Here is a 15,019-nt window from a genome sequence, read left to right as displayed (position 1 = left end):
TCCAGTGACTTGGGTTCGTGTTGCTGCTCGTAGTGTCGTTGAGGCGAAAAGCAGCGAGTGGAGTACTTGGGGAAGACGGATCTGATTAGCCTTCCTGAACTTTTAATTACTATTTACTACTTTCAGCTTCTAACACAAGTTCAACCAGCGATATTTTTCTGTCTTGTGGCCACTACCGCCCCAGTTACGTGCCTTGGGGGTTAGTGTATGTTATGGCACTGTACATTTCCTCAACTTGCCGCCGTTTTGGGGTGAGGCGTGTAAATTTGACAGATTCCTTATTGTAGGTTCGTTGGCGTTCTTCTAGCTTAGTGGTAATCATTCCTTCTAGTTCCTGGCGCTCTAAGCACAGATTTCTGCTGGCAGAGCCCAGACCGCCGGTTCCAGCTTTGGCGTAATTTTACCAACACTGTTTAACTACGCTGTAAGTGTTTCGCTGGGAAACCCTTGAACACCCTCCATATAGTTCCGATCGCTCTTCATGTTATTTCCATATTCCAGAATGAAATTTTCACTCTGCAGTGGAGTGTGGGGTGATATGAAACTTCCTGGCAGATTAAAACTGAGTGCCGGACTGAGACTCCAAATCGAGACCTTTGGCTTTCGCGGCCAAGTGCGCTACCGACTTAGCTACCGAAGCACGACTCACGACTCCCCCTCACAGCTCTACTTCCGTAGTTTAGGTGAAGTTTGGAAGTTAGGAGACGAGGTGCTGCTGGAAGTAGAACAGTGAGGAGAGCTCGTCAGTCGGGATTGGGTGGCTCAGTCGGTCCGCTGTGGTCTGGTCGACACCTTACGCCATCGCTTCACTTGTGGCGGTCATCTCATTAACTGGATATGGGTGCAGTAGAGGCTAGGCCTGATTACCTGCAGCACCCCAGCCAGCTACTGCACCGACATCCTGCTCTGGCCGGACACGAAACATTTTCCTGCTACCAAGAACAACATCGTGATGTGGCTGTTAGGGCAATGTGTGACGTACACCATCATCCTCAATAGTGAAGATAATCTCATTAGTTTCTAGGCTTATGTGAGAACGGCAGGTTGGAGAATGAAACGTTACCCAAATGTCAAGACGATGTTCGGTAACATGTTAGACATAATGTTTGAGAAACAAGTCGTAGGGCAATTCTCGAACCCGATAAGGGCACTAATCACATGCACGACGATGTAGCGGACAAAATACACAACAAATAAGCGGATACACATGTGCCCAGGACTGCTTCCAACTTCTCAACGGTATTTATTAACTTCGTTATGACGTTTTCCTTAATTTATGTTGCCTGTGCATGTCTTTGTTATTAGTCTGTGTGCTCCAAATTCCAAATGACTTTCTGTGAAGAGTTTGGACGGTTGTGAATCAATTGACAGACCTGCAATTCTAGTTAAGACAGTAAATTTTATATATATATATATATATATATATATATATATATATATATATATATATATATATATATATATATATATCGTAATTCTCTTTAATATGTTTGCGTGTTAGTTCTATGTCTCTGTCTGGACTGAAGATGCTATTGTCACTTTAAAATTTTTTTAATGTTTTATAAGCTTCGGAACGGTACTAAGTATATTGAAATGTATTCTTCAATGTTTTGTAGGACATAATATGTGTTGAGACAGTAAAAAAAAAAAAAAAACCATCGGTAGAGCACTTACCCGCGGATGGCAAAGGTTCCGAGTTTGAGTCTCGGTCAGGCACAAGTTTTTCGGACGAAAGGATAGACACCTGGATGTCATCATGATCCTGCGGGCGACTGAAAATATTTCTTGCATCAAGGCATTGACTGTCTTCTCTCACTGTGGGATGAATGTACATGCCGATTACTTTTGAAATAATTAAGAGTTTAGTTACTTTTCAGGGTTCTGTACCTCAATCTATAAAAACGGAACCCTTCTAAGATTGCTTTGTTTTCCGTCTGTCTGTCTGTCTCATGAATTGGTACGCGTATCAAGTTCACCTGTATGTCGCCTATTAGAGTCTATTAGAGCCTATGGTCCCTTCGCGGTTCAAAAAAGACTTCTAAGTCAATTCAGTCAGAAGATAAGGCCATTTAAATCACAGATTTTGATACTCTGAAACTTACTCGTCAAAAGCTATATGATACTTCTTGTTGAAATAGAATCAAGAAATTTGGCTGTAGGCAAGGTTTCACAGCTCAGTTAAGGGGAAGAAATAAAAAAATGGTTACTTTGTAATTATATAAAATGAGAAGTATTTTTGTTGTGTTTTATCTAACTGTTTGTCTGCCTGTTTGCTAAGACCCTTTTTCACTTGGTGTATCAAGTTCAAATTTATGTCATATACACGGTCACTTGGCAGTGTAAGAATTTTAACATTCTAAGTCAATGCAATCAACATATATGGCCATTTATGTTACATATTGTGATACTGGAAAGCTTATTCACCGATATCTGTAGGGTGCTTCCTGTTGACCTAGAATCATGAGACTTGGCACGAAGCAATTTTTTAAATTACAAGTTGAGGAAGAAATCCGAAAATGTGTAATTTTCAGTTACATCACACAAAAATATTCTATTGTCATTTTTTGTCCACTTGTTAAAATGTTAAAAAATATATCGGCCTAACCATTTTTATAGTGTGAAACACTAAGATTGACGCGTTTCGGAATTCCATCATCAGAATAATAAAAAGTAAAAGAATCTGTTAAAACTTGCTAGAATGGAACATGCATCAGGCCCACTAAAATTGATGATAAAATTAAAACATCGTGGCTACTTCCCTTGTTGCAGCCGTGTCTTCCAAGATGCATCTGCACATAGTCGTCAGAATGTAAAAAACTCTAAAATAGTGTCGCCTATGGTGTTCAACATCTAACCACATGGCTCTCTCCTCTTTCGTCCTAAACCGCCCGTGCGTCTTCGTTGATACCACACACCACGCAGCCAAACACGACACTGAAACGCGAGTGAGCTCACGCGCTAGTAAACAAGGAAGTCGCAGAGATGTCTATACAAACAGAAAACGTATACATGTTCCAAGGACCTCATGAAATGATGGTATCTTGCCAATTGCTAAAAATGTAGTTACTAGAAGAAACCAGTGAAATGTCTGAAAAAGTTATTTGTATCCCTAGTTAGCTGTTCATTCAGTGTGTTCTGATTATCCACCCTATGTATCGTAATTTCCAGCTTTTCTAGTAGATCCAGCTTTTTGCCTTTGTCCTGTCTATGTAAAATAACGAGATCCTGATCTATTCACAACATGGAGTGTCCCGTTTCCCAAATATGCGTGGCTACAGCTGACGTTTCGAAATTATTAAGCCGGAAAGCATCGCTATGTTCTTTGTAACGTACTTTAAAGACCTAACAGTTTGGCCTACACTGAATTTTATAGATCCCCAGCTCTCTCATATTTATCGCTTTCCTGCTGTAAATTATTTCTTAGTTTAAACCGCAGCGTATTACTGGTCTGAAAAGCGATATCAACTTTAAAAGGTTTGAAAATGTTAGCCACTTTTTGCGAAATATCACTCTCGTAATATTATTTGCGGTATTCTTCCTTGCATTCGCGCTCCGTTTCTGTCGTATTAATTTATTGACAACGTTTTGGTGATATCCGTTAGCTCTGGCTAGTTGTTTCACGATGTTCAGCTCAGTCATTCTGTATTCTTCATTCATAGGGAATCTAAAGGCTCTATCTATCAATGATCTAAAAGCAGAACGATTCTGGCTATTAGGATGGCAGGGATTATTTTGTATCAACACATCAGTTGTGGTTGGTTTCCTAAATATTTTAAAACCATGCCTACCATTTTGTTTGCTAATACTTAGGTCGAGAAATTGCAGTTCACCATTTTTCTCCTCTTCCACAGTGAATTCAATTTTACCGTGTAACTCGTTAAATTTATTTACTATTTCTGCAACTTCTTTTTCTTGTCCATCAATAAGAAGCAGCGTATCATCTACCTAGCGTTTGTAATATACAACTTTGTCCATGGGATGTTGCGGGTTAACGGGGAATCTTTTTTCCAAATGATTTATATAGATGTCTGCTATGGTTCCAGATATACTGGAACCCATAGCCAGTCCATCTTTTTGCATATAAAATTTATTGTTAAAAGAAAAATATTTCAGAACGAATTCTAACAGTTCGATGAATTCGACTGTTTCTTGCTGAGACAGTGTTTTGTAATTAAGCAAATTTTCTTTGACGACCCAATATCTTGTCAGTATCGATACCGGTAACAGGCAAAGTCGTTGAGATTCTCGATTCCCAGGATGGATGAAATATATACAAGTTATACATTTTTAAGTTTGTACGGAACCCTCAATGGTCGAGCCCCACTCGCACTTGGTCATTTTTTCCCCCATCTGTCTCGTTTTCATATCACTGACCCGTGTGAAAAGTCAGTTTGAATTCACGTCGTCACTGCTAAGGTAGGTGCCGGGTGCGCTTATACCCCGTCTGAAGGGCCGCCAACTAGGTGCCCTGCGGCCTCGCCGCCGGTCAGGGCAGGCGCAGTCCTGCGGCTGAGGCGGGCCGCAGGTGGTTAACCGCGCCGCCGCCCCAGACCGCCTCGGCCACGGCCGGCCCCGCCGCCCACCGCCGGCCCCGCCACCCCCGCCGCAGAGTCGCGCTCTGGCCCACAGCTGGAGCGGCTCCCTGCTGCCGTGTAAGGCGACGCCTGCTGCGGGTGTAGCGCCGGCGCGCTGCTCGTTAGCTCCGGGTAATTGCGCAGCCTGAACTCGCGCAGCCCGCCAGCAGGCCTCCTCGAGATACACTCCGCGCCTCTGCTCCGTGCCACTCGGGATGAGCGCGCGCCGGCTCATGCATGAAACGAAGCTTCTGTGCGAACGGTCGGCTCTCTCCTGAGACACTCAGCCCTTAAACAGGTGGAAGCTTTTGCTCGCACTCAGCTTGATACGAGTTTTCTCTCCTATTGTACAGTGGCATTCAGGCAAGCAGTTTGCCTCAAAAATATCTGAACCGCTTGAGATGTGAACTGCGTGAATATAACGCTAAATGACTTACAGCTTGAATGGTAGAAAACATATTATTCACCATAGGCTTCATTCGTTTAATGTACCATGCATATAAAATACGTATCGGACGTTAGTCCTTCGGCCATTTTGAGATATCTGCAGTATAATATCAAAAGTACTGTAATAGGTCAGACATATTAATTGTAAGCAGTCTAAGAAAATTGATAAGTTAAAATAATCTAAGTGCTTCGAAATAAACTACTCACAATTCTCTCTCTGTCTCTCTCTTTTTTTTCTCAGAAATAATCTCTGGCTTCATGTGTTATAAGGTGCAAGGCATTCATGACAAAAATTTTCAAAACTTTCCTAAGATGATTGAGGGAGATTTTACTTTAGAGAAAGACGTTCTTGAAAAATTAAACCCTTATTATTGTCAAAAAAGACTGTACGACATAAGGGGTCCCTAACAATTACGAAATTCACTCAATACAAAAATTACGGACATTCCGACCAATAATGTGACATAATAAAAAGAAGGAGAGCTCATTAACACTAATCATGTTATTAGCCCTATGAGGGACAAAGATTTCCTTTAATTGATAGTTCTGACAAACGAACATTTCATTCTTGCGTATGCACTGGTTACCTTGAAAAATTCTTCCGAAAAATCTTCTCCATCAATAGACTCACTAACATATGTTCACAAAGAAGCTTCCATCTCTGAGATTTACAAATATCAAATCTTCTTGACTAAAACCTCCACTGCTCTCAGCTATGCTTCAAATGAGAATGCCCAGCGCTGCCCAACTGACAGGCGAGCAAGCGAAGCACAGATAAACTTTAAAAACACAGAGTCAAGGATCTATTTCACTACTGGTGCAGGGTGCTCATCTTTTCTCCACTGCAGTAAAGATGAATTGTTGACAATGGCCGAAAATACATGAAAACCTTACACAGTGAATAATGTCATGCTTCACTATTAAATGAATAATTTTAACAATCACGTAAATAATCAATTTCATAAAACTCTTTTAGCGAAAAGAATATTTCAGAGGATGATGATGTTGGTTTTGTGGGACGCTCAACAGCGTGGTCATCAGAGCCAATACAAATTCCAATCTCTCCATTTGCAGCCTCGCCACTACCCGATTGATGATGAGATGATGACGACAACACAAACACCCAATTCCTGGGCGGAGAAAATCCCCCACCCCGCCGGCAATCGAATCCGGGCTAGCAACACTAGTCACTAGACCCCGAGCTGCGGACAATTTCAGAGGAAAAAAAAAAAAAATTACTAGCCTGCTTATCCTTACACTGTAATACCGAATATAACACTTTTAACTGCACTGTAAGTAATTCAAACATTTGGGATTTTAATCTAATATAGGAACTGTTTTACTATAGTGGTCATAGAGGGTAATGTCGTGGCACTTTATGGTTTCTGCGTAATGACAACGAGCCTAGAAGCCATTTCCAACAACGGCATATAAAACAGAAAACAATTTAAAAAAAAGATTTAATAAGACCTCGAATCAACCTTGTAGCAATATGAAATGTGTGACTAAGACTGTAATGGTTGTAAGTAACAGAAAAGTCAGTTAGCTAAGAATTATAATATGACTTGGTGACATGACACAAGGCTGTGTTGACAATATACGGCTTCCTCTGGCGATAACTTTGTCTCTGCAAAATAACAAGCCTTAGCGTATTCTTCGGATGATGCACATTTCCTGTGATTTGTAACAGTTATGTTTGTGCATGAGTGCGTAAAAGTACATAGTGTTCTATTAAACGAATATACAAGGATTATTACGATAGCTGTCAGTAAGGCTCTGAGCACTATGGGACTTAACATCTATGGTCATCAGTCCCCTAGAACTTAAAACTACTTAAACCTAACTAACCTAAGGACATCACACATTACCCAGTCATCACGAGACAGAGAAAATCCCTGACCCCGCCGGGAATCGAACCCGGGAACCCGGGCGCGGGAAGCGAGAACGCTACCGCACGACCACGAGCTGCGGACTGTCAGTAATGCTTTTGCCTGTGTGCAAGCTGTGCTTGTAAGCTGACTGGTTTTTGCAAGAACGTATCTGTAACGTTTGACGTTCCCAGGGAACGCAAAACTATTTACAAGAAATATCGGAATGGTGCGAAAAGTGGCAGTTGACCTTAAATAACGAAAAATGTGAGGTCATCCACATGAGTGCTAAAAGGAACTCGTTAAACTTCGGTTACACGATAAATCAGTCTAATCTAAAAGCCGTAAAGTCAACTAAATACCTAGGTATTACAATGACAAACAACTTAAACTGGAAGGAACACATAGAAAATGGTGTGGGGAAGGCTAACAAAAGACTGCGTTTTATTGGCAGGACACTTAGAAAATGTAACAGACGTACTAAAGAGACTGCCTACACTACGCTTGTCCGTCCTCTTTTAGAATAATGCTGCGCGGTGTGGGATCCTTACCAGATAGGACTGACGGAGTACATCGAAAAAGTTCAAAGAAAGGCAGCACGTTTTGTATTATCGCGAAATATGGAAGAGAGTGTCACAGAAATGATACAGGATTTCGGATGGACATCATTAAATGAAAGGCGTTCTTCGTTGCGTCGGAATCTTCTCACGAAATTCCAGTCACCAACTTTCTCCTCCGAATTCTAGAATATTTTGTTGACACCGACTTACATACGGAGGAACGATCAACACGATAAAATAAGGGAAATCAGAGCTCGTACGGAAAGATATAGGTGTTCATTCTTTCCGCGCGCTGTATGATATTGGAATAATAGGGAATTGTGAAGGTGGTTCGATGAACCATCTGCCAGGCACTTAAATGTGATTTGCAGAGTACCCCTGGAGATGTAGATGTAGATAGTTAACTCAAGGGTGAAGTCATTGCACAAACTGCGACGACCCAAGAGGATTTGGAACGTCCATTTTTGTAATGTATGCAATGATATGGAGGGAATGTGGTCAGTGTGTCCAGAAGTTCTTGCATGAAGAAGTGTCTGTCCCAACACAAAACGAAACAAGTTTCTTAAACGTGACAATCACACATCACCACTGTCATGTAGGTAATTAAAAGCAACAATCGTAATCCGCACGGAAAATGTTGCTCAGAAATGTGTCTTACCTATTACTGTTCTTTTCATATAATTTTGAAGATATCGGAAAATGGCGTAAGACCGAAGCTGGCCAGTTACATAATTGTTATGTGTGGGACATTAATGGAATAAAACCGAAAGACTACGGTGATTAAAATGGTTCCATCATATGGACGATACTCGTGACTGAGGTTGTGGACACGTTCATGAAGAAATTAGCAATTTATCGCCTGTTTTCGTTGCTATATTAATTATATAGATGGTATTAACTTCTCTTTTTCAAACGAAACCAGAGAAAATTCTCCTGCTCATATCCTTGTTGAACAAGGGACGAATTCAATGGCGTTGCATCCTTCAAAATCCGATCAGTAGTTTTGAAGATATTACACACGAAAAATTAGCATCCATGAGACCGATTGCTGTCTTAAGCTAGTGTTGTTATACCTGTCACGTTACGATGACGGAATAACACAGCCTGATGCAGCTAAGAGATACTGCTAACAAAAGTAGAGTAATGGAGAATAGTTTCGTTTATAGTTGACACCAATCAGACCCTCCTACATGTGATTGGACCGAATACTACAAGAAAGCCAAAGGACGTGGCGTCTAAGGGTGATTCACTAGCTAACTACTATAACAGTTCCGCCATTTTCTTTCCACAGCCTTGAAAGAAAAGTGAAAGTCAAAAATTGATTGGATTTGTGAAACACTAATTTGAGATAAGACGTTTTTAAATAATTTGGTGTCATTGGTTTAATCTCAAGATACACACTTTCATTGCAAAACTCCATAAACACAAACCACAAAAGAATGTGAGTAAAGATACTTCCTTAAACGTCGGTTTATGTCATTACGTGTTCGAAATTGCAATACACGTCTGCAGTCACTTGTGCGACGATTTCTGGACCGACTGAACAGATTCCTTCCATAACATTGCATATGCTACAAAAATGCGATGTTTTAAATCCTCTTGGGTCGTTGCAAATTGTGCGTGGATTTCACATTTTATTTTATCCCTGAGAAAAATGTGCAGTGGTGTTAAATCAGACGGGCGTGAAACCCAAATGGTGACAACTTCACACCCTTTCCAGTGACGTCTGAAGGGTCTTCCAGCTCGAAGCTCGTAGTGAGCTGGGTAACCTTCGAGCTGGTACCACACACATCTACTTATTACAAGTGGCACTCTCTCTAGGAGACGCAGTTGTATGTCAGTGAGAAATAGTAAGTATCTTCTACCTGTTAAGATTTCTTCCCCAAATGAGGGACAAATTACCCAGTCTCGAATAATACTGCGCCACACCTTCACACTGTACTGCTGCTGATGTTCAGCAGTCACTAGACAGTGCCAAATCTCTGCGGCCCAATGATACATATTTCTTATATTCCGCACTCTGTAATTTGTACAGGCAGATTCATCGACAGATATAACTTTCTGAAAAAATAACCCCTGGCGACTGGAGTTTATACCTATTACCTGAATGTCAAGAAGTGTTACAGTGATCATCACAATCGATGAGTCTGCAGCGACTGGGATGAAATATGGTGAAGGCCTTCACACTCTTTCCGTAACAGCCAGAGAATTTTTCTATCACCTGCTGATATGCTGCCCGCTGACCGCTTAGGTTGTCGGAATTTTCACCTGCTTGCAGGGGGTGTAATTGTCTAGTTGCTGAAAAAATTTAATGTCAAAGTGGGCAGGGAAAAGCTACAAAAAGTGAGAGACCTTTTTAGAAGTTAAACTGCAAGTATATAGTGTCCACAAACCAGAAAAAGAGGCAACAAACAGTATTAGAATAGATGTATATGTAAATGGGGAGCTTCCATACTTCTGCATACAAGGAGACGTAAGCGACAAAGAAATGAAAATCAAAGAAACAATACAGTTGACTGTTGGATACCAGAGAGAGAGTGAGAATGATAGCGGTGGCTTTAACACGAGCCTATTCACTGTCTACCACGAGAGCTGAGGCCAAGAAGGAGCAGTGATGGCACGACGTAGCTGGCTACGTTACTGCCGTCGCGTCCGCGAATCTGGATGCGAACGTGGAAATTCACGTAATGGCGCGTAAGCGACTCCAGTAGTCGCTACCAATTGCCGAGTGGCATTCATCGTACACGGTGAGTACGGAACGATACGTGAGACTGCGTCGACATGTTGAAGGGACAATCTGGGCTAAAATGGGGGCTACTTTCACGATATTGTTGATTACGAAGCGCCACGTCTTGCATCTCCGAAGAACTGAGGACAACTGGGGTGAGAGCTGGTCTCCTCGTAGTTTTGTTAACACGAGCGCCTCCACAAATTGCACTTCTGCGATACACAAGAAGGTGCCCCATACCAACTTAACCGGAGGGGGAAACGTTAACGGTCCAGTGGCGTGTTTAGGCCGTCTGGAGGTTAGGTTACCGGGCCCATATAGCCGCCAAGTTTACCAGTAAACACCGTATTGCTGTTCCTGCGCGACCGCTTCCCTGCTGGACATATTTGAACCTAACGGCAAGAAAACTCAAGGAAACCCATCAACTTTATTAATTATAATAATAATTAATCGGGGAATGGGAAAATTATTTTGCCTCCTCTACCCGATAGTCCGACTTGAAGGCTTAATTTCGGCGTGGTTTAAAGTTCTCAGAAAATTTGTCTTCATGTTCTACAATCAGGTTTTAGTTAACGAATTTTTCAATTAATAGACTGACACGCCAATATTGGGCACCATTCGACTCGTTATCTCACCAACAATTTGAGTCACTAATGGGATTATGCAAACTAATTTTCTGTCAGTCTCTCTCTTTTTGGTTCTGGTCTTGCAGAAGGCAGTTTTGTGGCTACGTCGCGTGCGTATCCGCACACAAAAAAATCTACCTCCTGGTGAAGTAGCACATGATACGGCTGGAAGTTGTGTGGAGGCAAAATGCTGGACAGAGGTTCGAAAGGTGCTCGAAGTTTTTCTGGTACTAACATGTAGGTCAGGGTCAACAGCTACTACATATGTTTGGTTCGCTTTGCTCGTTGCAGACTTGCTCCTTACCCCCTGCGTAGTATTCCAGTGCCCTTCCGATATCATTTTTTGCAGACTCGCTGAATTGCTATTGTTGTTGGACGCCTTCTGTCGAGATGACTTTGAGCGTGTAATTCGACCGTGTTCTCTTGTCGCACTAGGAAGCGACGTGACAAATCTTCCTTAGGAGGAAGTGTTGAAGCTGCCTCCTTCTCCGGAGTATGGCATTGTGAAGTACTTTTCACATCCTGAAGGGTCTTCACTTTCACACCGTCTCCTGTAATCAGTAAGCCTAGGGTTTCTAACCCCATAATCATGAATGTATATTTTTCAGGCACTTCTGCTAGCAATAATGCGCCAAACCATTCATCGGCAGTCTTCAATTCAGTGTTCGTTAGTTGGTTTGATGGAGGTGTTATCATGATGACGTACTCGTCCACGGTCTAAACTGAGCTAGTCGAGAGGTTCGAAGTTCACTGAGTAATCTCACTCTTCTTGTGAGAGCTCCATCTGCATGTCTTCTGGGTCACAACTTTCGTTATATGTACACAATTCACTGCATCATTCAGTAATACCAACTTTAATCTCGCCTTGTGGTCCTTAATTGCGTACATTTGCTCATCGTGTTCCAGTGTACCATTCACTATGTTACATCAATTGTAAAAGTGTCAATGTACTTTCTGTGGAAACGTCTGCGCAACCGGCTCGTCCCGATAGCTCTGCGTACCGTTCACAATTTCGTATTCAGGAATATTCCGATGTTCCTTTTCTTCTTCATAAAGGAATACGTATTTCGAAAGTATTCACTGGTTTCTGGTTCCGTACCTTTTTAGAACTAGCGCAGCCAAATAAGTAATTCTGAACATTAAACTGTAGCAATAAGGCATTTGAACATTCACGATTGCGTAGAATCTATTGTCAAGGAAACATCACAGGCTATAGAAAACACTGTATGCAGTTAAATCGACCCCAAGTTCTGGAAGCTTGGTGTATGGAACATACAGGAAATGACAATGGGACTGATTTGATAATTATATATACGAAGACAGTAACTTGTTCCCGAAAGAACAGTTACTGTTGATTATTGAAGAGAGACCGAAACCTTGTCAGTACGTGGCAAGAATGGAAAACCAGGTTGTTATACCTACATGACTAGAGTACTAAATGGCTAATTCCAGCAGGATAGAGGAGGACTCCTTACTGTTATTCATATCATAATCGCCTTGAAGAATATATGGATCCTTGAAGGATCAGCCTGGTCCCTTGATCTGTCATCCACTGAACATGTGTAGGATACAAATGGAAGAGGTATACTTTCATACCGGTCTCTAGCATCTGTCTTTATAGCTCGGCATGAAATCCTCAGTATGACAATCGAAGGTTGTGTGCTTCCATGCCGCAATAAATACAAGATTGATTTTGTGCCCTTGAGGTCACACCTCATATTTAAGATGATGATCGACATCATTGCAAAGTAGAATAACGGTTTAATTATTTATTTTATATGAACAAGCTCTCCAAAACAGTTTGGTAAATATTGTATTGGATGTTCATGGAATGACACTTCCCATTTCTGTCAGTGTTTGCTATTACTAGTGCCATTCTGTTGGAAGACTTTGGGTTTAATTATTTAATACTCGCCGTATGAACAAGCTCTCCTCAAGAGTGTCGTAAATGTCGCACTGGAGGTTCATGGTATGAAACTTTCCATTTGTGTCAGTATTTTCTATTACTAGTTCCATTCTATTCCAGGACTTCTGTTATCTCACTTCTCCGATGCTATATTGTCAAATACTTCTGCTTTCTTCTCCATGTGTTACAACAGCATTACAGTCATCCAAAACTATCTCTTGGCTGTAGCGCATTTCCGTGGTTAGTCAATTCTCCTTTTTATTATACCATTTTTCGCTCTTAATCATGTAGCATAGGCACACCGTGATGAGCGACTGTAATAGTGAAATCTACCTCATTGCTTGAATGCATCCGGTAGAAGAGAAACAGATAGCTTTGGGACCTGTCCTGAGCCACGACCACTCGACTCTTGCCCATAACTCATGGAAAGGCCTTGGAGCTGGGTACAAGGGGCACATTCATTGCTGAATGGGCCTCGTTGGTGTTCAGCAGGACAAAAGAGTGCTGCTTTGACGCCAAACAAACACATTCGCGAAAACTTATTCAAACCATTCTGACACAAATATGGAACAATGACAAAAGAACGTCTTACTAAATGGGCAATCACGTGCAGGAACATGTAGATAAACCGATACAGCAGTCACGACAGTAGATTCAATGCAGCGGTATCATGGCAGGTATGTAAAGGATTCTACTTTCTCCACTTAACCATGTACACATACCTTCGACCGCCCTACCCTCCTCCCCCCCCCCCCCAATCCATAGCCATTTTAGAAAGCGGAAGCCTGGTAGAAAGTGGGGTGCATCACCACAGATGGTTTTCCAAGTACTTGTCGCCTCGTCGCCACGTGTACTTGTATCGCGATAAAAATTCGAGGTGACCATTACCCATGCTTCGAGTGTTCAATGACGGTTTTCACGCACCCATGCTAACTTTCTTATCCCATGACTGACGGTGAGCAACGGTACAGTTGCTGACGGTCGTTTCCGTCACGTATGCTGTTGAAAGGGCAAGCGATTTGCTGCGCTGTGGCCATCTACACATATTTAAATTGTAAAAAATTTCGTCGAAAGGTTTTTGCCAGCTGTAGATGACTCTGCTAGCAGGAGAGTAATCAAAACGCTATGCGGAAAACTCTCTACCTTCACATCAAAAAATGGTTCAAATGGCTCTGAGCACTATGGGACTCAACTGCTGAGGTCATTAGTCCCCTAGAACTTAGAACTAGTTAAACCTAACTAACCTAAGGACATCACACACACCCATTCCCGAGGCAGGATTCGAACCTGCGGCCATAGCGGTCTTGCGGTTCCAGACTGCAGCGCCTTTAACCGCACGGCCACTTCGGCCGGCACCTTCACATCCACTGACATGAAGCACGTTGTGCATCTTTTATTTGATTTAACGTGTTATTCTCAAGTATTAACTTAAGGTTACTCACTTACTTATGCAGTTATTTCAACCTCTCAGCTACATTTAAATTGCAGAATTTTTTTAAATACTGTTTCGGGAGTTACGTCCTACTCACCTTCGACTGAGAATGTTATGTATTTGCACTGTTGGAATTTCGGCTGTACGCCGATTAACAACTGATGTATATGTGCTGTATCACGTGTTAAAATCTAAATCTCTTCTGACATGTAAACACCTCACTGTCATGTCTCTATCTTGGTGGACCTTTTAACTATAAAATGCGTTAATGTGCTCACACTAAACGAGAGTGATGCTTTTTTTCTTTTTAAGTCATCAGTCTTTAGGCTGGCTTGATGCTGTTCTGACTTCCTTGACGCTGCCTGACACGAGTTTTCCTCTCCTGTGCCAACCTTTTTGTCTATTAGCATTTGCAATCTGCATCCTCAATTATTTCCCGATGTCTTAATCGATGTCCTGACATTCTGTTGCTTTTACTTGTAAATGTTTTCCATATATTCCTTTCCTCGGCGATTCTGCGCAGAACCTCCTCATTCCTTACCTTATCAGTCCAAGTAATTTTCAACTTTCTTCTGTGGCACCACATCTCAGACGCTTCAATTCCCTTGTGTTTCGGTTTCCCCACTGTCCATGGTTCACTACCAGACAATGCTGTGTTCCTAACGTACTTTCCCGGAAATTTCTTTTTCAAATTAAGACCTATGTTGACATCAATAGAATTCTCTTTGCTAGAACTGCCCTCTTCAACTGTACTATTCTGCTTTTTATGTACTCCTTGCTTCGTCCATCATGGGTTATTTTGCTTCCAAGGTAGCAGAAATCGTTAACTTCGTCTGCTTTGAGATAAACAATTTTTGATATTAAGCTTCTCGTTATTC

Source organism: Schistocerca nitens, chromosome 1 (assembly GCF_023898315.1).
Source record: "Schistocerca nitens isolate TAMUIC-IGC-003100 chromosome 1, iqSchNite1.1, whole genome shotgun sequence".
Lineage (NCBI taxonomy): Eukaryota > Metazoa > Arthropoda > Insecta > Orthoptera > Acrididae > Schistocerca > Schistocerca nitens.
The sequence above is the reverse complement of the archived record's forward strand: the minus strand, read 5'-3'. Positions refer to the sequence as shown.